Genomic DNA, 25,598 nt, shown 5'->3' with positions numbered 1-25,598 from the left:
ATCCCCAGTGACTCAGAGAATAGAGCTATGCTCCCCGGCAATGGCGCCAGAAAAAGGTCTTGATAACCCACAAGTATAGGGGATCGCAACAGTTTTCGAGGGTAGAGTATTCAACCCAAATTTATTGATTCGACACAAGGGGAGCCAAAGAATACTCTCGAGTATTATCAGTTGAGTTGTCAATTCAACCACACCTGAAATACTTAGTATCTGCAGCAAGGTTTTAGTAACAGAGTAGTATAATAGTAACGGTAGCGGCGGTAACAGTAGCAGTAGTGATTTGTATAGCAAGTGTGACAGCAGTAGCGGAAAAGTAACTTGGCAAGGACCAATATAGGAAAAGCTCGTAGGCATTGGATCGGTGATGGATAATTATGTCGGATGACATTCATCATGTAACAGTTATAACATAGGGTGATATGTAACTATATCCAGTTCGTCAATATAATGTAGGCATGTATTCCGTATTTAGTCATACGTGCTTATGGAAAAGAACTTGCATGACATATTTTGTCCATCCCTCCCGTGGCAGTGGGATCCTAATGGAAACAAAGGGATATTAAGGTCTCCTTTTAATAGAGAACCGGAACAAAGCATTAGCATATAGTGAATACATGAACTCCTCATACTATGGTCATCTCCGGGAGTGGTTCCGGCTATTGTCACTCCGGGGTTGCCGGGTCATAACACATAGTAGGTGACTACAACTTGCAAGATAGGATCAAGAACACACATCTATTGATGAAAACATAATAGGTTCAGATCTGAAATCATGGCACTCGGGCCCTAGTGACAAGCATTAAGCATAGCAAAGTAGTAGCAACATCAATCTTAGAACATAGTGGATACTAGGGATCAAACCCCATCAAAACTAACTCGATTATATGATAGATCTCATCCAACCCATCACCGTCTCGCAAGCCTACGATGAGATTACTCACGAACGATGGAGAGCATCATGGAATTAGCGATGGAGGATGGTTGATGATGACGACGGCGTCGATTTCCCCTCTCCGGAGCCCAGAACGGACTCCAGATCTGCCCTCCCGAGGAATAACAGGTGGTGGCGGCGGCTCCGTATCGTGAAACGCGATGAACTCTTCTCTCCTAATTTTTCCTGGGCGAAAGAGACTTTATAGAGTTGGAGTTGGAGGTTGTGGAGCTACGTGGGCCCCACGAGCCTGCCAGGCGCGCCCTAGGGGGCGCGCCTCCTGGGCTCGTGGGCTCCTGGCTCCGTGTCTTCGGGTAATTCTTGTGCCAGTATTTTTTATATATTCCACAAAAAATCCTCGTAAGTTTCCAGGTCATTCCTAGAACTTTTATTTCTGCACAAAAACAACACCATGGCAATTCTGCTGAAAACAGTGTCAGTCCGGGTTAGTTCCATTCAAATCATGCAAATTCGAGTCCAAAACAAGGGCAAAAGAGTTTGGAAAAGTAGATACGATGGAGACATATCAACGCTGATAGTCTCCAAAGAATCTATTAATTTTGCTTGTTCCATGCTATGATATTATTATTCTTGGACGTTTTTATTATCATTTTATACCTTTTTATATCATTTTTGGGGACTTATCTATTAACTTAGTGCCAAGTGCCACTTCTTGTTTTCTGCCATGTTTTTGTTTCGCAGTAAATCAATATCAGATAAGATCAAATCGTCCCGAAATTTTTTGAGGATTTTTTATTGAAGATAAGTATCACCTGGTACTTGGAGTCCAAGGAAGATCTTGCCAGAGGGCCCCACACAACACCAAGGCACGCCCCAGGGGGTGAAGCCCTGATGTGGTGTGGGACCCTCCACGCTACACTTGCCCTACCTCCTCCACTATAAATTTAGCAATATTACAAAATCCTCATGGGAGTCCACGAAATACTTTTTCCGCCACCACAAGCCTCTGTTCTTGCCAGATAACATCTGGACGCCTTCTCCAGTACTCCGCCGGATGGGGAACTCATCACGGAGGGACTCTACATGAACATTGCCGCCTCTCCGATGATGCGTGAGTAGTTCACCACAAACCTATGGGTCCGTAGGTAGTAGCTAGATGGATCTCTCTATCTCTCTCTCTTTGTATATCAATACAACAGTCTCCATGATCTTCATGGAGATCCACTCGATGTAATAACTTTGTGTGGTGTGTTTGTTGGGATACGATGAATTGTGAGTTTATGATCAGATCTATCCTTGTTTAATTTGAGTTCTTTGTTGCTCTCTTTTATGTATGATTTAGTATAGCCTTGTATTTATTATCCGAAGTTATGGTTTGGTTTCGCCAACTAGATTAGATCTTCTTGCAATGGGAAGAGGTGCTCGGTAATGGGTTCGATCTTGTGGTGTTCACTCCTTGTGACAGATGGGGAGTTGATATGTATGTGTTGTTGCTATTAATGATAACAAGTTGGGATGAATTCTTATATGCTTTTGTCTTGACTACATAATGTCATTGTTGTTAATGCATTACTTTGTTCTTATGAACTTCATACACTAAATGCATGCTGGATAGCGGTCGATGTGTGAAGTAATAGTAGTAGATGCAGGCAGGAGTCGGTCTACTTGATTCAGATGTGATGCCTATATCATAATCATTGCCTTGGATAGCATCATAATTATTTGCTTTTATATCAATTGCCCAACACTAATTTGTTTACCCACCGTATGCTATTTTCTTGAGAGAGATGCCACTAGTGAATCCTATGGCCTCCGGGTCTACATTGATTATAAGACCAATCTCATTTACTTATACTAAAATACCAAAATACTTGCTGCACTTTTTTATCTTTTATTCATTTATCAATCTATCAATCTATCGTATATCATTTAATCTCATTTCTTGACGGCCGAGAGATTGACAACCTCTTGTCTGTGTTGGGTGTGAAGGTTCGCGTTGTGTTTGCAGGTGTCGAGGTTGCTTGGTTCTCCTACTGTATTGATACCTTGGTTTCTTAACTGAGGAAAATACTTACTCTACTGTGTTGCATCATCCTCTCCTCTTCGGGGATAAACATCCAACGTAGTTTACAAGTAGCAGGAAGAATTTCTGGCGCCGTTGCCGGGGAGGATCAAGCTAACATCATCAACTTGCCAATCTCTGGCGCCACTACGAAGTACCTACACTATCAACTCTTATCTTTGCATTTACTTTTATTGCCATTTGCCTCTCATTTTTCTCTTCCCCACTTCACAAAAATTTGCCGTTTTATTCGCCCTCTTTTCAGTTTGCCTCTTTTCTTGTTTGCTATCTTCGCTTGTGTTGCCATGTGCCTTCTATTTGCTTGCATCTTCGCTTGCTAAAAATCTATTCATATGGATCCTCATCCACTTGCTAATCTTTTCAAAAGGCAAAATTATGATGAACCAATTGCTAGTGAGTTGAGTGCACTTGATTATCTCTATGAAGTTTTGTTTGAAAATCATGAATTTGGAAATTTTGATGAAGTGTTGAAATAAGAAATTTCTAAAGTGATTCATGATAGTTCCTTGATTGAAAAGCATGATTGCAATGATGTTACTATAAATTATATTAATGTCAATTATGTTAATGATATGCAAAACTACAAGCCTGGGGATGATAAATTTTTCATGTCCACTACTCATTGTAATGATCATGATTGGGGTGATGCTTCTTATGATCTTGATAATTTATTTAATCCTCATGATGAATATGTTATTGATAATAAGGTTTGCAATAGTATCGAAAGTGGGTTTGGAAGAGTGTCAACTTTAGGTAAAAAGAATCCCACATATTTGGAGAGTGTACCATCTTTTTTTTGATAAAAGTGCGTTTGGAGAGGTCATGACTTTAATTAATGTTAATCCCACTACCTTGGAAGATTGTAAGACTTTTATGCATGTGGATCATGAAAATAATATTTTATGTGATAGTTATGTTGAATTTATTCATGATGCTACTGAAAATTAATATGAGAGAGGAACATATGATTTTACATATTGCAGTAATATCCAGTTTCTTCTCTATGTGTTGGAAATTTTAAAGTTATACTTGTTTTGCCTTCCTATGCTAATTGGTTATTGTTCCCATAATTGTTTGCTCACAAAATCCCTATGCATAGTGATACGTCTCAAACGTATCTATAATTTCTCCTTGTTCCATGATCTTTTGGGTGACAATGTTATATGTTTTGCTACACTTTTATGTCATTTTGCACATATTTGGACTAACCAACTAAGTCAGTGCACCCAGTGCCAGTTTCAGTCTGCTCATGCCTATTTTGCACGGGCTTTTACCCAATTTTCCAAAGCCCGAAAAAATCCAGAAAAAATATATAAAAAATCAGCGAAACAGAAGCTTCGGGATCACCGAAGGAGGGCCAGAGGGGGCCAGGGGCCTCCCAGGCGGCCTGCTGGCACGGCCAGGCCCTAGGCCGTGCCAGGAGGTTGCCTGGGTGGGTCCCACCTCCTCCGGTGCCCTCCTTAGGCCTATATTTAGAGATTCGTGAGAAAACCCTCGCAGACTTTCTGGAATCGCGAATTTCTCCATCGTTCCACCGCCACAGCGCTTCCAAGATCGGGGGCGTCAGGAGACCTCTTCCCGGCACCCTGCCGAAGGGAGGATTGACCTCCGGGAGCTTCTCCACCACCATGTACGCTTCTCGGACGTGTCGTGAGTAGTCCTCCTTGGACCATGAGTCCATGACCAGTAGCTATGTGATGTCTTCTCTCCAATCTTGTGCTTCAATGGTTAGTCCTTGTGAGCTTCCCTACATGATCAAGGCATCTATGTAATTCTCTTGCTTTTGCTATGCTCGGTTTGTTGGGATCCGATGGATTATGAGATTATGTTTAGATTGTTATGAGTTATATATTCGATTATCCTTTTATATTATGTTCCTTAGTCATTCTTGCATGTTCTCCGTTGCTTTTTATTGCTTTGGCCAAGTAGTAGATCGTAACTCCAAGAGGGAGCGTTATGCATGATTGTGGGTTCAGTCCCCTCGATGTCTAGCTTGAGTGACAGAAACATGAGACTAGGGGATGTGCTTGTTGCCACCATTGAGAAAACAACGGTGCTTTTGACCACGGTTGCAAGGATTGCTTACCTTACGCATAGTTCGTTAATGCAGTTGTCTGTTGCTTTGAGTTTACACTTTGGGTGGGGCTCGCAACTTAATACCGGAGAGATGTTCTGGGTAGATATCTCAAGGTGGATGATTAGTAAGTAGATGTTGATGAATAAATGGTCTACTTGTCTTAGCGTACTGCCCACTATTGAACCTCTAACTATCAAGGAGCATAATTAGCATTGCGGTGCGATCATAATTTTGTCAATTGCCCAACTGTGATTTGTTTACCCTAGCATAGTTGGTTATCTTATTTTGGGAGAGAGACCTCACTAGTGAACATCATGTGACTCCAGTCCATATCACCATCATTGTTTACACCTCCATCATTTATCGCTTCCATTTACTTTTCCGTTGCAATCACTATTACCTTCCCGCCTGTGTTTTGATCCTTTGCAAACTACAAGGCCAAAGAGATTGACAACCTCTCTGTACTCGTTGGGAGCAAATTTATTTGTTGTGTGTGCAGGTCCACGTCTTATGCTAGCGCTAGGGTGGAAGACACCTACTTGTTGATCCTAGGAGTCCTCCTGGTTTGATAAACCTTACAGTCTTCGTGTAAGGGAAATTTGATGCTGACTACATCTCCACCTTCCACTTGGGGTAACCAACAAGGGGCGAGAAGTATATACATCATCTCGTCATCACATAGGAAGTGGATTAGACTTAAATATTCTTGACATGTGATTCATGATGCTCTCTTTATGTTTCAATTATTTACCTTTATGCGAGCATCATTGAAATCGCCATGCCTATCTAGGGGCGTAAAACGATAGCGCTTGTTGGAAGGCAACCCAACGAATAAATTTGTTTTGCTTTTTGTTTTATTTTTGCACAATTATGCTTCTGTTATGATTGTGTTTTTTATATTCTATTTAGTGTTTGTGCCAAGTAAGACCTTTAGGATGATTCGTAAGATGAGTAGAAACAATACTGAATTTGAAACAGAAACTTTGTCTCCAATGCACGAATTTTCATTTTTATTGGAGCGTGATAATGAGCTGAAATTTTAACACACTATTGTGCTACAAATTATTTACATTGTCCTAATTGTTTAGAGTTTTTAGAGTTACATAAGTATGGTTATAGTACAGATTACTACAGACTGTTCTATTTAAGACAGATTTTGTTTTCATTGCCTTGTGTGCTTATTTTGATGAATCTATGGATTGTATCGGGGGTGCAAGCCATGGGAAAGATATAATACAGTACCTATAATGCAATTATACAATTTGAATGGGTTTGCAACAGTACTTATAGTAGTAATTTGCTTGGTTATACTAACGGATCGCACGAAGGTTTTGTTGAGTTTTGTGTGATTGAAGTTTTCAAGTTTTGGGTGTGACGCCGATGGATGAAGGAATTAAGAGATGCAAAAGCCAAAGCTTTGGGATTCCCAACGCACCCCAAGGTAATACCTAAGGATACTCAAGCGTCTAAGCTTGGGGATGCCCGAGAAGGCATCCCCTCTTTCTTCTAACAACTATTGGTAACACACTTGAGGATATATTTTCATTTGTCACATGATATGTGTTTTGCTTGGAGCGTCTTGTATGATATGAGTCTTTTCTTATTAGTTTTTCACAATCATCGCCACTGAACACATTTGCTTCAGATGGCCTCACGTCATCATAATTTGTTAGAATTGCTTCTTCTGCTTCACTTAAATTTGTTAAGCTAGGCGGTTGCTCTCATGCTTCACTTATATCTTTTTTAGCACGGTGGTGCAAATATTTTGAAGAAACTTGTTCTCATGCTTCCCTTATATCTTTTTTAGAATGTCATATGTTTTGAAGAAACTTGTTCTCTTGCTTCACTTATATCTTTTTGAGAATGTTAGAAAATTTTGAAGAAATTCACTCTCTTGCTTCACTTATATCTTTTTGAGAGTGTGAAAATAGTCTTGGTAATTGGTACAAGATATGATGTTTGGTCCCTTTGTGATGAATTTTCAAGTATAATAATGAAAACTAGCATATAAAACAAATTATGGGGCATGAAAAACTTAATTCCTTGTAATAGTTTTGAGATATGTAGATGATGATATGTGAGTTATGTTAGTGAGTCAATTATGCTCTAATATGAATGTTGATGTTAAGGTTTATGATTCCCTATGCAAGCACTAAAAGTCAATAGTTATGCAATGAAGTTATATCCTACTTGTGGTGTATTGTTCGATGTTGGTTATGTTTTATGTATGCATGTGCATCATTATGATTTTCTAGTTGGGTGCTTCTCAATCTTTTTGCTAGCTTTGATTTGTACTCCCTCCGTCCCAAAATAAGTGTCTCAAGCTTAGTACAATTTTGTACTAGAGCTAGTACAAAGTTGAGACAGATATTTTGGGACCGAGGGAGTACTAAGCAGGAATACTGCTTGTGCATCCATTATCCTTAAACCTTGTTTTGCCATTAATTTCCACCATGCCTACCTATATGTGGTATTTCATTGTCGTTCCAAGTAAATTTGCATGTGCCATCTCTAAAAATATCTCAAAAATATTTTCTCTTTTGTATGCCCGTAACGTTCATGAAGCGGTGAGGGTGGCCAATATTTTTTGTGTTGGATATGTCATTCTCACAATGAGTGTTTATTCACTTGTAGTTGCACGATAGTGTGGCGGTATTAGGGATTCCCAGTCCCAAATTGCAAAAATTACAAAAGAGAGAAAACTCTCTAAAAAACAAAAATATTTATTCTCTTGGATGTGACGGTAGAAAGACCAAAGGCTTGATGACACTGAAACGATGGTGAGGGAACAGAGATACAAAAAATTACTTTATGTTTGGGAATCGCCTATGATGTATCCAATGTGAGAAGTGTTGGGAACCTTAAGTCGTTCTTGTTGACAAGAAAAGCATGTCACCCAAAATAAATATTTCATCTCTTTTAAAAGTTGAGCTCTGGCACCTCTCTAAATCAATGCTTCCGTCTGCGAAGGGCCTTTCTATTTATTTTTTATGTTGAGTCTCATCCTTCTCTTTAAAATCACCAACTAGGGGGTCATGTGGTCATGTGTGTGCATGGAGTATGATTGATATTCGAGTGTGCATTATGAATGGATCAATGATTGAGCATAATGGGCTAGGGATAATTTATTTTAGCATTGTTATTTTGAAAGGCTTGGTTGCTTTTTAGCATCACTTGAGCATCTATGTCTTCATGTCAAATATAGACTATTGCTTTGAATCATCTAAGTCATCATGTCTATGCTATGAAAATAACTTGAAGTATGTTGGGTATCATTCCACAATCAAAAATATGTTTTATCACTTTCCTACTCGAGAACGAGCAGGGGTTAAGCTTGGGGATGATTGATGCGTCTCCAACGTATCTATTATTTTTGCTTATTCCATGCTATGATATTATTATTCTTGAATGTTTTTATTATCATTTTATACCTATTTGTATCATTTTTAGGGACTAACCTATTAACTTAGTACCAAGTGCCAGTTCTTGTGTTTGGCCCTGCATTTTTTTAGACACGAAATCAATACAGATAAGATCAAATCATCCCAAAACTTTTTGAGGATTTTTTATTGAAGATAAGGATCACCTGGAACTTGGAGGCCAAGGAAGATCTTGTCGGAGGGCCCCACACAACACCAGGGCGCGGCCTGGGGGGCACGCCCTGATGTTGTATGGGCCCATCCACGCTCCACTTGCCCTACCTCCTCCACTATAAATTCAGCAATATTCCAAAACCCTCGGGGGAGTCCATGAAATACTTTTTTCGTCGCAAAAAACCTCTGTTCTCGCCAAATCCCATCGGTAGGCCTTCTTCGGTACTCCGCCGAAGTGGGAACTCATCACAGGGGGTCTCTACATCAACCTTGCCTCCTCTCCAATGATGCGTGAGTAGTTCACCACAGACCTATGGGTCCGTAGGTAGTAGCTAGATGGCTCTCTCTCTCTCTCTCTCTCTCTCTCTTTGTATCTCAATACAACGGTCTCCATGATCTTCATGGAGATCCATTCGATGTAATGACTTTGAGCGGTGTGTTTGTTGGGATCCGATGAATTGTGAGTTTATGATCAGATCTATCCTTGTTTTATTTCAGTTCTTTGTTGATCTCTTTTATGCATGATTTAGTATAGCCTTGTATTTCTTCTTCAAAGTTTTGGTTTGGTTTGGCCAACTAGATTAGATCTTCTTGCAATGGGAAGAGGTGCTCGGTAATGGGTTCGATCTTGCGGTGTTCAATCCTAGTAAAAGAAGGGGGTTGATACGCATGTGTTGTTGTCATTAAGGATAACAAGTTGGGGTGAGTTCTTATATGCTTTTGTCTTGACTACATAATGGCATCGTTCTTAATGCATTACTTCATTCTTCTGAACTTCATACACTAGATGCATGCTGGATAGCGGTCGATGTGTGAAGTAATAGTAGTAGATGCAGGCAGGAGTCGGTCTACTTGATTTGGATGTGATGCCGATATCATAATCATTGCCTTGGATAGCGTCATAATTATTTGCTTTTCTATCAATTGCCCAACAGTAATTTGTTTACCCACCGTATGCTATTTTGTTGAGAGAGATGCCACTAGTGAATCCTACGCCCCCCGGGTCTACTTTTGTTATAAGACAAATTTCATTTACTTATACAAAAATACCAAAAATACTTGCTGCACTTTTTATCTTTTCTTTATTTATCAATCTACCAACCTATCATATATCATTTAATCTCATTTCTTGACCGCCGAGAAATTGACAACCTCTCGTCTGCGTTGGGTGCGAAGGTTTGCGTTGTGTGTGTAGGTGTCGGTGTTGCTTTGTTCTCCTACTGGATTAATAACCTTGGTTTCTTAACTGATGGAAATACTTACTCTACTGTGTTGCATCATCCTCTCCTCTTAGGGGATAAAAATCCAACGCAGTTTACAAGTAGCATGCGCCGGCGGGGCGGTGATACGACCATTTCGCATCATGATTTTATATCGATATTTATTGCATTATGTGTTGTTAATACACATTTTGGTACAATACTTATGCCTTTTCTCTCTTATTTCACAAGGTTTACATGAAGAGGGACAATGCCGGCAGCTGGAATTCTGGAATTGAAAAGGAGCAATCATGAGATACCTATTCTGCACAACTCCAAAAGTCCTGAACAGTTACGGAGAATTGTTTTGGAATATATAAAAAATATTGGGCGAAAGAAATACCAGAGGGGACCAACCAGGAGGAAACTATTTTGTCGGGGAAACTTCCCTCCCGGAAGGAGAAATTGAAGCCATCGTCATCACCAACGAGCCTCTCATCGAGAGAGGGTCAACCTCCATCAATATCTTCATCAACACCATCTCCTTTCCAAACCCTGGTTCATCTCTTGTATCCAATCTTTGTCTCAAAACCTGAGATTGGTACCTGTGGGTTGCTAGTAATGTTGATTACTCCTTGTAGTTGATGCTAGTTGGTTTACTTGGTGGAAGATCATATGATCAGATCCTTAATGATTATTAATACTCTTCCGATTATGAACATGAATATGCTTTGTGAGTAATTACGTTTGTTCCTGAGTACATGGGATAAGTCTTGCTATAAGTAATCATGTGAATTTGGTATTCGTCGATATTTTGATGAGATGTATGTTGTCTCTCCTCTAGTGGTGTCATGTGAACGTCGACTACATGACACTTCACCATTATTTGGGCATAGGGGGAGGCATTGGTAAGTAATAAGTAGATGATGGGTTGCTAGAGTGACAGAAGCTTAAACCGTAGTTTATGTGTTGCTTCGTAAGGGGCTGATTTGGATCCATATGTTTCATGCTATGGTTAGATTTATCTTAATTCTTCTTTCATAGTTGCGGATGCTTGAGAGAGAGGTTAATCATAAGTGGGAGATTTGTCAAACTAAGGGCACCATCCAAGCACTGGTCCATCCACATATCAAATTATCAAAGTAACGAACATAAATCATATGAGCATGATGAAAACTAGCTTGACATAAATTCCCACGTGTCCTCGGGAGCACTTTGCTTTATATAAGAGTTTGTCCAGGCTTGTCCTTTGCTACAAAAAGGATTGGGCCACCTTGCTGCACCCTTTTTACATTTGTTACTTGCTACCCGTTACGAATTATCTTATCACAAAACTATCTCTTACCGATAATTTCAGTGCTTGTAGAGAATACCTTACTTAAAACCGCTTGTCATTTCCTTCTGCTCCTCCTTGGGTTCGACACTCTTACTTATCGAAAGGACTATGATAGATCCCCTATACTTGTGGGTCATCAAGACTATTTTCTGGTGCCGTTGCCGGGGAGTGAGGTACCTTTGGTGAGTGGGACTTGGTAAGGAAAAATTTATAAACTGTGCTGAAATTTAATGTCACTTGTCAATATGGAAAAAAATCCTTTGAGGGGCTTGTTTGGGGTATATTCACCCCGACCAGAAGCACAAAGAGATGATCCTAAACCTTCTGCACCTACTGAAAATATTTATTATGAAATTCCTTCGGGTATGATAGAAAAACGGCTAGCTAATCCTTATGCAGGAGATGGAGCACTACATCCTAATTTGCATCTAATCTATGTGGATGAAGTTTGTGGATTATTTAAGCTTGCAGGTCCGCCCGAGGATGATGTCAAGAAGGAGGTCTTTCCTTTATCTTTGAAGGAAAAGGCATTGACGTCGTATAGGCTATGTGATAATATTGGATCATGGAACTACAACCGATTGAAATTGGAATTTCATTAGAAGTTTTATCCTATGCATCTGGTTCACCGTGATCGGAATTATATTTATAATTTTCGGCCTCGTGAAGGAGAAAGAATTGCTCAAGCTTGGGGAGGCTTAAGTCAATGTTATAATCATGCCCCAATCATCAGCTCCCGAGAGAATTTATTATTCAGGATTTTTATGCTCGGCTCTCTCGTAATGATCAATCCATGCTCAATACTTCTTGTGTTGGTTCCTTTATAAAGAAATATTTTGAATTCAAATGGGACTTATTGGAAAGAATTAAACGCAACTCTGAAGATTGGGAACTCGAGAAGGTAATGAGTTAGGTATAAGCCTTAAGTTTGATTGTGTTAAAACCTTTATAGACACCGATGCTTTTCGTGATTTTAGCACTAAATATGGACTTGACTCTGAGGTAGTACCTTCATTCTGTGAATCTTTGGCTACTCATGTTGATCTCCCCAATGACAAGTGGTTTAAATATCATCCTCCCATTGAACTTAAAGTGGTTGAACCTATTAAAGTTGAAGAAGAAACTATTATTTGTAATGTTGATCCTATTATTCCTACTCCTTAATTGAGAAACCACCCTTTCGTGTTAGAATAAAGGAACATGTTAAATCTTCAACTCTACTTCGTTAGAGTTGTACTAGAACACCTATACCTCCTGAACAAATTAAAGTTGAACCTAATATTGTTATGGTTAAAGGTCTCTTGGTTGATAATATTGATGGGCATGTCATTCATTTTTGTGATGAAGCTGCTAGAATTGCTAGACCTGATACTAAAGGTAAACATAGACCTATTGTTGGCGTGCATGTTGTTTGTGTTAAAATAGGAGATCATTGTTATCATGGCTTATGTGATGTGGGTGCTAGTGTGAGTGCAATTCCCTTTACCTTATACCAAGCAATTATGAATGATATTGCACCAACTGAAATTAAAAGAAATTGATGTTACCATCAAGCTTGCTAATAGATATACTATTGCACCAACTGAAATTAAAAGAAATTGATGTTACCATCAAGCTTGCTAATAGAGATACTATTGCACCAATTGGGATCGTCAGAGATATTGAAGTCTTGTGTGGGAAAATAAAGTATCCTACTGATTTTCTTGTTCTTGGTTCCCCACAAGATTATTTTTGTCCCATTATATTCGGTAGACCTTTCTTGAATACTGTTAATGCTAAGATTGATTGTGAGAAAGAAACGGTTACTGTAAGCTTTGGGGATGTGTTTCATTAGTTCAATTTCTTTAAATTTCATAGACAACCCCATGACAAAGAATTTCCTAATAAATATGGAATTATTGGCCTCGCTTCTATCATTGTGCCTCCTACTGATCCCTTAGAACAATATTTGCTAGACCATGAGAATGATATGCATATGAATCAAAGGAATGAAATAGATAAGATTTTCTTTGATTAGCAGCCTATTTTGAAATACAGCCTGCATGTTGAAATACTTGGGGATCCCGTGTTTGAGCTTAAGCAATTACTTGATACTCTGAAGTATGCTTATCTTGATGAAAAAGAGATATATCATGTTATTATTAGTGCTAACCTTTCAGAGCATGAAGAAAAGAGATTATTGAAAATTTTGAGGAAGCACCGTGCCGCTATTGGATATACTCTTGATTATCTTAAGGCATTAATCCCACTCTATATCAGCACAAAATCAATATGGATCCTGATGCTAAACCAATTGTTGATCACCAACGACGATTAAATCCTAAAATGAAGGAAGTGGTAAGAAATGACATACTAAAGCTTCTGGAGGCAAGTATAATTTATCCTATTGTTGATAGTAGATGGGTTAGTCTCGTTCATTGTGTCCCTAAAAGGGAGGTATTACCGTAGTTCCTAATGATAAAAATGAATTGATCCTGCAAAGAATTGTTACAGGATATAGAATGGTAATTGATTTTAGGAAATTAAATAAAGCTACTAGGAAAGATCATTACCGGCTACCATTTATTGATCAAATGCTAGAAAGACTATCCAAACATACACAATTTTGCTTTCTAGACGGTTATTCTAGTTTCTCTCAAATACCTGTGTCAAAAGAGGATCAAGATAAGACCACTTTTACTTGCCCTTTCGGTACATTTGCTTATAGACTTATGCATTTTGGTTTATGCAATGCACCTGCTACCTTTCAAAGATGTATGATGGCTATATTCTCTAACTTTTTGTGAAAAGACTGTGGAGGTTTTCATGGATGATTTTTTCGTTTACGAAACTTCTTTTGATGATTGCTTGAAAAACCTTGCTTGTGCTGGTTTCTATAGGAGATTTATTAAAGACTTCTCTAAGATTTCTAAGCCTCTCAGTAATCTTTTGCAAAAGGATGTTCCATTTGTTTTTTATGATGATTGTGTAGAAGCATTTGAAATTCTTAAGAGAGCCTTGATCACTCCACTTGTTGTTCAACCACCTGATTGGAACCTACCCTTTGAAATTATGTGTGATGCTAGTGATTATGTTGTTGGTGTTGTTCTAGGACAAAGAGTTGATAAGAAATTAAATGTTATCCATTATGCTAGTAAAACTCTAGACTGTGCTCAAAGAAACTACGCTACCACTCAAAAGGAATTTTTGGCACTTGTGTTTGCTTGTGATAAGTTTAGACCTTATATTGTTGATTCCAAAGTAACTGTTCACACACATCACGTTGCTATTAAATACCTTATGGAAAATAAGTATGCTAAACTTAGACTTATTAGATGGGTTCTTGTGCTACAAGAATTTGATCTGCATATTATTGATAGAAAGGGCGCTGATAACCCCGTAGCAGATAACTTGTCTAGACTGGAGAATGGTCTTGATGACCCACTACCTATTGATGTTAGCTTCCCTGATGAACAATTAGCTGTCATAAATGCTTCACGCAATGCTCCTTGGTATGCTGATTATGCTAATTACATTGTTGCTAAATTTATACCGCCTAGTTTCACATACCAACAAAAGAAAAAGTTCTTCTATGTTTCAAGACATTACTTTTGGGACGATCCAAACCTTTATAAAGGAGTAGATGGTATTATTAGACGTTGTGTACCTGAGCATGAACAGGGACACATCCTACACAAGTGCCACTCCGAGGCCTACGGAGGACATCACACTGGAGATAGAACTGCACACAAGGTATTACAGTCTGGTTTTCATTGGCCTACTCTTTTCAAGGATGCTCGTAAGTTTGTCTTGTCTTGTGATGAATGCCAAATAATTGGTAATATTAGTAGACAACAGGAAATGCCTGTGAATTACTCTCTTATTATTGAACCATTTGATGTTTGGGGTTTTGATTATATGGAACCTTTTCCAAAGTCCAATGAGTATACTCATATTCTAGTTGTTGTTGATTATGTTACTAAGTGGGTAGAAGCTATTCCAACTAGTAGTGTTGATCATAACACTTCTATTAAAATGCTGAAAGAAGTTATTTTCCCTAGATTTGGAGTCCCTACATATTTAATGACTGATGGTGGTTCACACTTTATTCATGGCGCTTTCCATAAATTGCTTGCTAGGTATGATGTTAATCATAGAATTGCATCTCCTTATCATCCTCAGTCTAGTGGTCAAGTAGAATTCGGCAATAGATAAATTAAATTGATCTTGCAAAAGACCGTTAATAGATCTAGAAAGAATTGGTCTAAGAAACTTGACGATGCATTATGGGCTTAGAGAACCGCTTACCAAAACCCTATGGGTATGTCTCCGTATAAAATGGTTTATGGTAAATCATGTCATTTACCTCTAGAGCTATAACATAAACCTTATTGGGAAATTAAAGAGCTTAACTATGATTTCAAACTTGCTAGTGAGAAGAGGTTATTTGACATTAGCTCGCTTGATGAATGGAGAACCCATACCTATGAGAATGCCAAGTTGTTTAAAGAAAAGGTTAAGAGATGGCATGATAGAAGGATACAAAAGCGTGAATTCAATATAGGTGATCGTGTCTTGATGTACAACTCTCGTTTAAGATTTTTTGCGTGAAAACTTCTCTTTAAATGGGAAGGGCCTTACATTATCGAAGAAGTATATCGTTCCGGTGCCATCAAGATCAACAACGCCGAAGGCACAAATCTGAAGGTGGTAAATGGGCAAAGAATCAAACATTATATCTCAGGTACTCGCATAAATGTTGAAACCAATATTATCAATACGATAACTCCGGAGGAGTACATTAGGGAGACCTATCAGAATGTTTCAGACTCCGATAAGGAATAGGTATGTGTTACGATAAGCAAGCCGACTCCAAAACTTTTCTAATGGAAATTTTTATCATTTTTGGAATATTTAAAAAAATAGGAAAATTTAAAGTAGTGTGAAAAGTGCACGAGGAGGCGACAACCCAGGGGGGCGGCCTACCCCCTGGGCGCGCCCCTGTGGCTTGTGGCCACCCCGTGTACCCTCCGGACTCCATTTTCTTGTGGTATACTCTTTCGGGTCGGTAAAAATTCATTATATAATCTACCAAAGGTTTTGACCTTCGTATCACGACAAAATCTCATGTTTTCGTTTTGAGCTATTTCTGCACCAGATTTAGAGTAAGATGTCATCCCATGATTCCGATGGGGAGAGCTATGTATCGCAATATCTTGCCAATCCCAAGCTCTAGGGGACTTAGATCCTTATGGATTGTTCGAGGAGGAGGAACTAAAGATATGCAAGTATGCGGAAGGAAGCTCGGACGAAGAGGAGATTCCCCTGCCTCGACCCGAAGATATGCATGTGGAGTTCAAGAACTTGAGCCTCCCGAATACAAGGAGAAAACCCAAGGTTTTATTTATCCCTTTTCGTCTTCTGCAGGAGAGCAAGGATGAATTATGTCAAAAGATATTGAGGCTCGAGCAGGAAGTAGACGAGCTGAGGGAACAGAATTTCATGCTTAAGAGGAAACTTGATAAGCTTCCAACCTCACCAACAACTCCAACATCACCACCTCTGAAGAAACACAACTAAACACATGGGTATGGGCACTCCCCTTGGCTTGTGACAAGCTTGGGGGAGGTGCCCCGGTATCGTATCACCATCACACCTTTTAGTTGTTTCCGTTTTTCTTCGTTCGATCCTTTTGGTTATATCTTGACCTAGTAGAATAAAGTTTTAGTGTGATCTAGTTTTGAGTTTTGCTTTATGTTCCCCCTATGTAAGCAAGTCCAAGAGTTATATAATAAAGAGTAGTTTTGAGTTGAGGGCTTTGCTTGCTTGCTATGATCTTGAGAAATAGAAATAGAAAGAAGTATAGAATAAAAGCAAAAGAGTATATATAATGATCTTATGGGGAGTGATGACTTCACATATAAAAAGTATGTCGATTGAAATTTGTTGTGAGTTGACAAACAAAGCTATTGGTCATTGTTGCAATTAAAAGGAAGTAATAAAGAACGAGAGGTTCACATATAAATATATTATCTTAGACATCTTTTGTGATTGTGAGCACTCATTAAAATATTATATGTTAAGAAGTTGATGTTGGACAAGGAAGACAACATAATGTGTTATGTTTGCTTATTTCCAAATAGAAGTTATATGGTTATAGATGTTGGAATTATGCCCTAGAGGCAATAATAAATATAGTTATTATTATAATTCCTGTATCAAGATAATCGTTTATTATCCATGCTATAATTGTATTGAATGAAGACTCATTTACATGTGTGGATACATAGACAAAACACCGTCCCTAGCAAGCCTCTAGTTGGCTAGCCAGTTGATCAAAGATAGTCAGTGTCTTCTGATTATGAACAAAGTGTTGTTGCTTGATAACTGGATCACGTCATTAGGAGAATCACGTGATGGACTAGACCCAAACTAATAGACGTAGCATGTTGATCGTGTCATTTTGTTGCTACTGTTTTCTGCGTGTCAAGTATTTATTCCTATGACCATGAGATCATATAACTCACTGACACCGGAGGAATGCTTTGTGTCTATCAAACGTCGCAACGTAACTGGGTGACTATAAAGATGCTCTACAGGTATCTCCGAAGGTGTTAGTTGAGTTAGTATGGATCAAGACTGGGATTTGTCACTCCGTGTGACGGAGAGGTATCTCGGGGCCCACTCGGTAATACAACATCACACACAAGCCTTGCAAGCAATGTGACTTAGTGTAAGTTGCGGGATCTTGTATTACGGAACGAGTAAAGAGACTTGCCGGTAAACCAGATTGAAATAGGTATACGGATACTGACGATCGAATCTCGGGCAAGTAACATACCGAAGGACAAAGGGAATGACATACGGGATTATATGAATCCTTCGCACTGAGGTTCAAACGATAAAGAACTTCGTAGAATATGTAGGATCCAATATGGGCATCCACGTCCCGCTATTGGATATTGACCGAGGAGTCTCTCGGGTCATGTCTACATAGTTCTCGAACCCGCAGGGTCTGCACACTTAAGGTTCGACGCTGTTTTATGCGTATTTGAGTTATATGGTTGGTTACTGAATGTTGTTCGGAGTCCCGGATGAGATCACGGACGTCACGAGGGTTTCCGGAATGGTCCGGAAACGAAGATTGATATATAGGATGACCTCATTTGATTACCGGAAGGTTTTCGGAGTTACCGGGAATGTACCGGGAATGACGAATGGGTTCCGGAAGTTCACCGGGGGGGCAACCCACCCCGGGGAAGCCCATAGGCCTTGAGGGTGGCGCACCAGCCCTTAGTGGGCTGGTGGGACAGCCCAAAAGGTCCCTATGCGCCTAGGAAAGAAAATCAAAGAGAAAAGAAAAAAAAGAGGAGGTGGGAAGGGAAGGAAGGACTCCCACCCACCAAACCAAGTCCAACTCGGTTTGGGGGGGAGCCTTGCCCCTTGGACTCGGCCGACCCCCTTGGGGATCCTTGAGCCCCAAGGCAAGGTCCCCTCCCTCCCACCTATATATACGGAGGTTTTAGGGCTGATTTGAGACGACTTCTCCACGGCAGTCCGACCACATACCTCCACGGTTTTTCCTCTAGATCGCGTTTCTGCGGAGCTCGGGCGGAGCCCGGCTGAGACAAGTTCATCACCAACCTCCGGAGCGCCATCACGCTGCCGGAGAACTCTTCTACCTCTCCGTCTCTCTTGCTGGATCAAGAAGGCCGAGATCATCGTCGAGCTGTACGTGTGCTGAACGCGGAGGTGCCGTCCGTTCGGTACTAGATCGTGGGACTGATCGCGGGATTGTTCGCGGGGCGGATCGAGGGACGTGAGGACGTTCCACTACATCAACCGCGTTCACTAACGCTTCTGTTGTACGGTCTACAAGGGTACGTAGATCACTCATCCCCTCTCGTAGATGGACATCACCATGATAGGTCTTCGTGCGCGTAGGAAAATTTGTGTTTCCCATGCGACGTTCCCCAACAGTGGCATCATGAGCTAGGTTCATGCGTAGATGTCTTCTCAAGTAGAACACAAAAGTTTTTGTGGGCGGTGATGTGCGTTTTGCTGCCCTCCTTAGTCTTTTCTTGATTCCGTGGTATTGTTGGATTGAAGCGGCTTGGACCGACATTACTCGTACGCTTACGAGAGACTGGTTTCATCGTTACGAGTAACTCCGTTGCTCAAAGATGACTGGCAAGTGTCGGTTTCTCCAACTTTAGTTGAATCGGATTTGACCGAGGAGGTCCTTGGATGAGGTTAAATAGCAACTCATATATATCCGTTGTGGTGTTTGCGTAAGTAAGATGCGATCCTACTAGATACCCATGGTCACCACGTAAAACATGCAACAACAAAATTAGAGGACGTCTAACTTGTTTTTGCAGGGTATGCTTGTGATGTGATATGGCCAACGATGTGATGTGATATATTGGATGTATGAGATGATCATGTTGTAATAGAAAATATCGACTTGCACGTCGATGGTACAGCAACCGGCAAGAGCCATAGGGTTGTCTTTATACTAACGTTTGTGCTTGCAGATGCGTTTACTATTTTGCTAGGATGTAGCTTTAGTAGTAATAGCATGAGTAGCATGACAACCCCGATGGCAACACGTTGATGGAGATCATGGTGTGGCACCGGTGACAAGAAGATCGTGTCGGTGCTTTGGTGATGGACATCAAGAAGCACGTGATGATGGCCATATCATGTCACTTATGAATTGCATGTGATGTTAATCCTTTTATGCACCTTATTTTGCTTAGAATGACGGTAGCATTATGAGGTGATCTCTCACTAAAATTTCAAGACGAAATTGTGTTCTCCCCGACTGTGCACCGTTGCTACAGTTCGTCGTTTCGAGACACCACGTTATGATCGGGTGTGATAGACTCAACGTTCACATACAACGGGTGCAAAACAGTTGCGCACGCGGAACACTCGGGTTAAGCTTGACGAGCCTAGCATGTGCAGACATGGCCTCGGAACACATGAGACCGAAAGGTCGATCATGAATCATATAGATGATATGATTAGCATAGGGATGCTTACCACTGAAACTATACTCAACTCACGTGATGATCGGACTTGAGCTAGTGTAAGTGGATCATGAACAACTCAAATGACTAGAGAGATGTACTTTTTGAGTGGGAGTTTAGCAAATAATTTGATTAAGTTAAACTCTAATTGTCTTGAACATAGTCTAAGTCCACTTTGAATATATTTGTGTAGTAGATCATGGCTCATGCGACAGCCACCCTGAATTTTAATACGTTCCTAGAGAAAGCTAAGTTGAAAGATGATGGAAGCAACTTTGTAGACTGGGCTCGTAATCTTAAGCTAATCTTACAAGCTGGGAAGAAGGATTATGTCCTTAATGCTGCGCTAGGATATGAACCACCCGCTACGGCTGATCAGGATGTTAAGAACGCTTGGTTAGCACGTAAGGAGGACTACTCAATAGTTCAATGTGCAGTCTTGTATGGCTTAGAACCGGGACTTCAACGTCGCTTTGAGCGTCATGGAGCATTTGAGATGTTCCAGGAGTTGAAGTTTATCTTTCAGAAGAACGCCTGGATCGAGAGGTATGAGACCTCCGATAAATTCTATGCTTGCAAGATGGAGGAAAACTCGTCTGTCAGTGAACATGTGCTCAAAATGTCTGGGTACTCAAACCGTCTAGCTGAGCTGGGGATTGAACTCCCGCAAGAGGCTATCACTGACAGAATCCTTCAATCACTGCCGCCAAGCTATAAAGGCTTTGTGTTGAACTACAACATGCAAGGGATGAACAAGTCTCCCGGCGAGTTGTTTGCGATGCTGAAAGTCGCAGAGTTTGAACTCCGTAAAGAGCATCAAGTGTTGATGGTGAATAAGACCACTAGTTTCAAGAGAAACGGCAAAGGCAAGAAGGGTAATTCGAAGAAGAGCGGCAAACCTGTTGCCAATCCGACGAAGAAACCCAAAGCTGGACCTAAGCCTGAAACGGAGTGTTACTATTGCAAGGGTATGGGTCACTGGAAGCGCAATTGCCCCAAGTATCTGGCAGATAAGAAGGCGGCCAAAGAAAAATCAGGTATATTTGATATACATGTTATTGATGTGTACTTAACCGGCTCTCGTAGTAGTGCCTGGGTATTCGATACCGGTTCTGTTGCTCATATTTTCAACTCGAAACGGGAACTGTGGAATAGACGAAGGCTGGCGAAAGATGAAGTGACGATGCGCGTAGGAAATGGTTCCAAGGTTGATGCAATCACCGTCGGCACAGTTTCACTTCAGTTACCATCAGGATTAGTGATGAACTTAAATCATTGTTATTTAGTGCCTGCGTTGAGCATGAACATTATATCTGGATCTTGTTTATTGCGAGACGGTTACTCTTTTAAGTTAGAGAATAATGGTTGTTCTATTTCTATGAGTAACATCTTTTATGGTCATGCACCTAATGTGAGAGGATTGTTCATATTGAATCTTGATAGCGATACGCATATACATAACATTGAGACTAAAAGAGTTAGAGTTAACAATGATAGCGCCATATTTTTGTGGCACTGCCGATTAGGTCATATTGGTGTAAAGCGCATGAAGAAACTCCATGCTGATGGACTTTTGGAGTCACTTGACTTTGATTCACTTGACACATGCGAACCATGCCTCATGGACAAGATGACTAAGACTCCGTTCTCCGGAACAATAGAGCGTGCAAGTGACTTATTGGAAATCATACATACCGATGTGTGTGGTCCGATGAGCGTAGAGGCACGCGGCGGATATCGTTATTTTCTCACCTTCACTGACGATTTGAGTAGATATGGTTATGTCTACTTGATGAAACACAAGTCTGAAACATTTGAAAAGTTCAAGCAATTTCAGAGTGAAGTGGAAAATCATCGTAACAAGAAGATCAAGTTCTTGCGGTCTAATCGTGGGGGTGAATATCTGAGTTTCGAGTTTGGTACTCACTTAAGACAGTGTGGAATTGTTTCACAGTTAACACCGCCTGGAACACCACAGCGTAATGGTGTGTCCGAACGTCGTAATTGTACTCTATTAGAGACGGTGCGATCTATGATGTCTCTTACTGATTTGCCATTATCGTTTTGGGGTTATGCATTAGAAACAGATGCATTCACTTTAAATAGGGCACCATCAAAATCCGTTGAGACGACACCATACGAACTGTGGTATGGCAAAAGGCCAAAATTGTCGTTTCTTAAAGTTTGGGGATGTGATGCTTATGTCAAAAAGCTTCAGCCTGAAAAGCTGGAACCCAAAGCGGAAAAGTGCGTCTTCATAGGTTACCCAAAAGATACTGTTGGGTACACCTTCTATGTCAAATCCGAGGGCAAAGTGTTTGTTGCTAAAAACGGAGCTTTTCTCGAGAAGGAGTTTCTCTCGAGAGAATTGAGTGGGAGGAAGATAGAACTTGACGAGGTTGTCGAACCTCTCATCCCTCTGGATGGTGGCGCAGGGCAAGGGGAAACCTCTGTCGTTGCAATGCCGGTTGAGGAGGAAGTTAATGATGATGATCATGAAACTCCGGTTCAAGTTTCTATCGAACCACGCAGGTCGACGAGACCACGTGCTGCTCCAGAGTGGTACGGTAATCCCGTCTTATCAATCATGTTGTTAGAAGCCATGAAGTCCGAGATAGGATCCATGTATGAGAACAAAGTGTGGACTTTGGAGGTACTGCCTGAGGGCCGCAAGGCTATTCAGAACAAATGGATCTTTAAGAGGAAGACGGATGCTGACGGCAATGTGACCGTTTATAAAGCTCGACTTGTGGCAAAGGGTTTTTCACAAGTTCAAGGAGTTGACTACGATGAGACATTCTCACCTGTAGCGATGCTTAAGTCCGTCAGAATCATGTTAGCAATAGCTGCATTTTTTGATTATGAAATCTGGCAGATGGATGTCAAAACGGCGTTCCTTAACGGTTTCCTTAAGGAAGAGTTGTATATGATACAACCCGAAGGTTTTGTCGATCCTAAGAATGCTAACAAGGTGTGCAAGCTCCAGCGATCCATTTATGGACTGGTGCAAGCATCTCGTAGTTGGAACAAACGTTTTGATGAGGTTATCAAAGCATTTTGGTTTATACAAGTGGTTGGAGAATCTTGTATTTACAAGAAAGTGAGTGGGAGCTCTGTGGCGTTTTCTAATATTATATGTGGATGACATATTGCTGATTGGAAACAACGTGGAGTTTTTGGAGAGCATAAAGGATTACTTGAATAATAGTTTCTCTATGAAGGACCTAGGAGAAGCTGCTTACATTCTAGGCATTAAGATCAATAGGGATAGATCAAAACGCCTCATAGGACTTTCACAAAGCACATACCTTGATAAAGTTTTGAAGAGGTTCAAAATGGAACAGTCCAAGAAAGGGTTCTTGCCAGTTTTACAAGGTAGGAAATTGAGTAAGACTCAGTGCCCAGCAACTGATGAAGATAGAGAGCATATGCGCTCCATCCCCTATGCTTCAGCCTTAGGTTCTATCATGTATGCAATGTTGTGCACTAGACCGGATGTTAGCTTGGCCATAAGTATGGTGGGTAGGTTCCAGAGTAATCCAGGAGTGGATCACTGGACAGCGGTCAAGAATATCCTGAAGTACCTGAAAAGGACTAAGGAGATGTTTCTCGTGTATGGAGGTGACGAAGAGCTCGCCGTAAAAGGTTACGTCGATGCAAGCTTTGACACAGATCCGGACGACTCTAAGTCGCAAACCGGATACGTATTTATTCTTAATGGGGGTGCGGTAAGCTGGTGCAGTTCCAAGCAAAGTGTCGTAGCAGATTCTACATGTGAAGTGGAATACATGGCTGCCTCGGAAGCGGCTAAGGAGGGTGTCTGGATGAAGCAGTTCATGACGGATCTTGGAGTGGTGCCAAGCGCACTGAATCCAATAACCTTGTTCTGTGACAACACGGGTGCCATTGCCTTAGCAAAGGAACCACGGTTTCACAAGAAGACCAGACACATCAAACGACGCTTCAACCTCATCCGCGACTACGTCGAGGGAGAGGACGTAAATATATTCAAAGTGCACACGGATCTGAATGTAGCAGACCCGCTGACTAAACCTCTTCCACGGCCAAAGCATGATCAACAACAGAACTGTATGGGTGTTAGATTTATTACAATGTAATTCGCATGATGATGTGAGGACTAGATTATTGACTCTAGTGCAAGTGGGAGACTGTTGGAATTATGCCCTAGAGGCAATAATAAATATAGTTATTATTATAATTCCTGTATCAAGATAATCGTTTATTATCCATGCTATAATTGTATTGAATGAAGACTCATTTACATGTGTGGATACATAGACAAAACACCGTCCCTAGCAAGCCTCTAGTTGGCTAGCCAGTGTATCAAAGATAGTCAGTGTCTTCTGATTATGAACAAAGTGTTGTTGCTTGATAACTGGATCACGTCATTAGGAGAATCACGTGATGGACTAGACCCAAACTAATAGACGTAGCATGTTGATCGTGTCATTTTGTTGCTACTGTTTTCTGCGTGTCAAGTATTTATTCCTATGACCATGAGATCATATAACTCACTGACACCGGAGGAATGCTTTGTGTGTATCAAACGTCGCAACGTAACCGGGTGACTATAAAGATGCTCTACAGGTATCTCCAAAGGTGTTAGTTGAGTTAGTATGGATCAAGACTGGGATTTGTCACTCCGTGTGACGGAGAGGTATCTCGGGGCCCACTCGGTAATACAACATCACACACAAGCCTTGCAAGCAATGTGACTTAGTGTAAGTTGCGGGATCTTGTATTACGGAACGAGTAAAGAGACTTGGTGGTAAACGAGGTTGAAATAGGTATACGGATACTGACGATCGAATCTCGGGCAAGTAACATACCGAAGGACAAAGGGAATGACATACGGGATTATATCAATCCTTGGCACTGAGGTTCAAACGATAAAGATCTTCGTAGAATATGTAGGATCCAATATGGGCATCCAGGTCCCGCTATTGGATATTGACCGAGGAGTCTCTCGGGTCATGTCTACATAGTTCTCGAACCCGCAGGGTCTGCACACTTAAGGTTCGATGTTGTTTTATGCGTATTTGAGTTATATGGTTGGTTACCGAATGTTGTTCGGAGTCCTGGATGAGATCACGGACGTCACGAGGGTTTCCGGAATGGTCCGGAAACGAAGATTGATATATAGGATGACCTCATTTGATTACCGGAAGGTTTTCGGAGTTACCGGGAATGTACCGGGAATGACGAATGGGTTCCGGAAGTTCACCGGGGGGGCAACCCACCCCGGGGAAGCCCATAGGCCTTGAGGGTGGCGCACCAGCCCTTAGTGGGCTGGTCGGACAGCCCAAAAGGGCCCTATGCGCCTAGGAAAGAAAATCAAAGAGAAAAGAAAAAAAAAGAGGAGGTGGGAAGGGAAGGAAGGACT

Source organism: Hordeum vulgare, chromosome 7H, assembly GCF_904849725.1.
Source record: "Hordeum vulgare subsp. vulgare chromosome 7H, MorexV3_pseudomolecules_assembly, whole genome shotgun sequence".
NCBI classification, from domain to species: Eukaryota; Viridiplantae; Streptophyta; class Magnoliopsida; order Poales; family Poaceae; genus Hordeum; species Hordeum vulgare.
The sequence above is the reverse complement of the archived record's forward strand: the minus strand, read 5'-3'. Positions refer to the sequence as shown.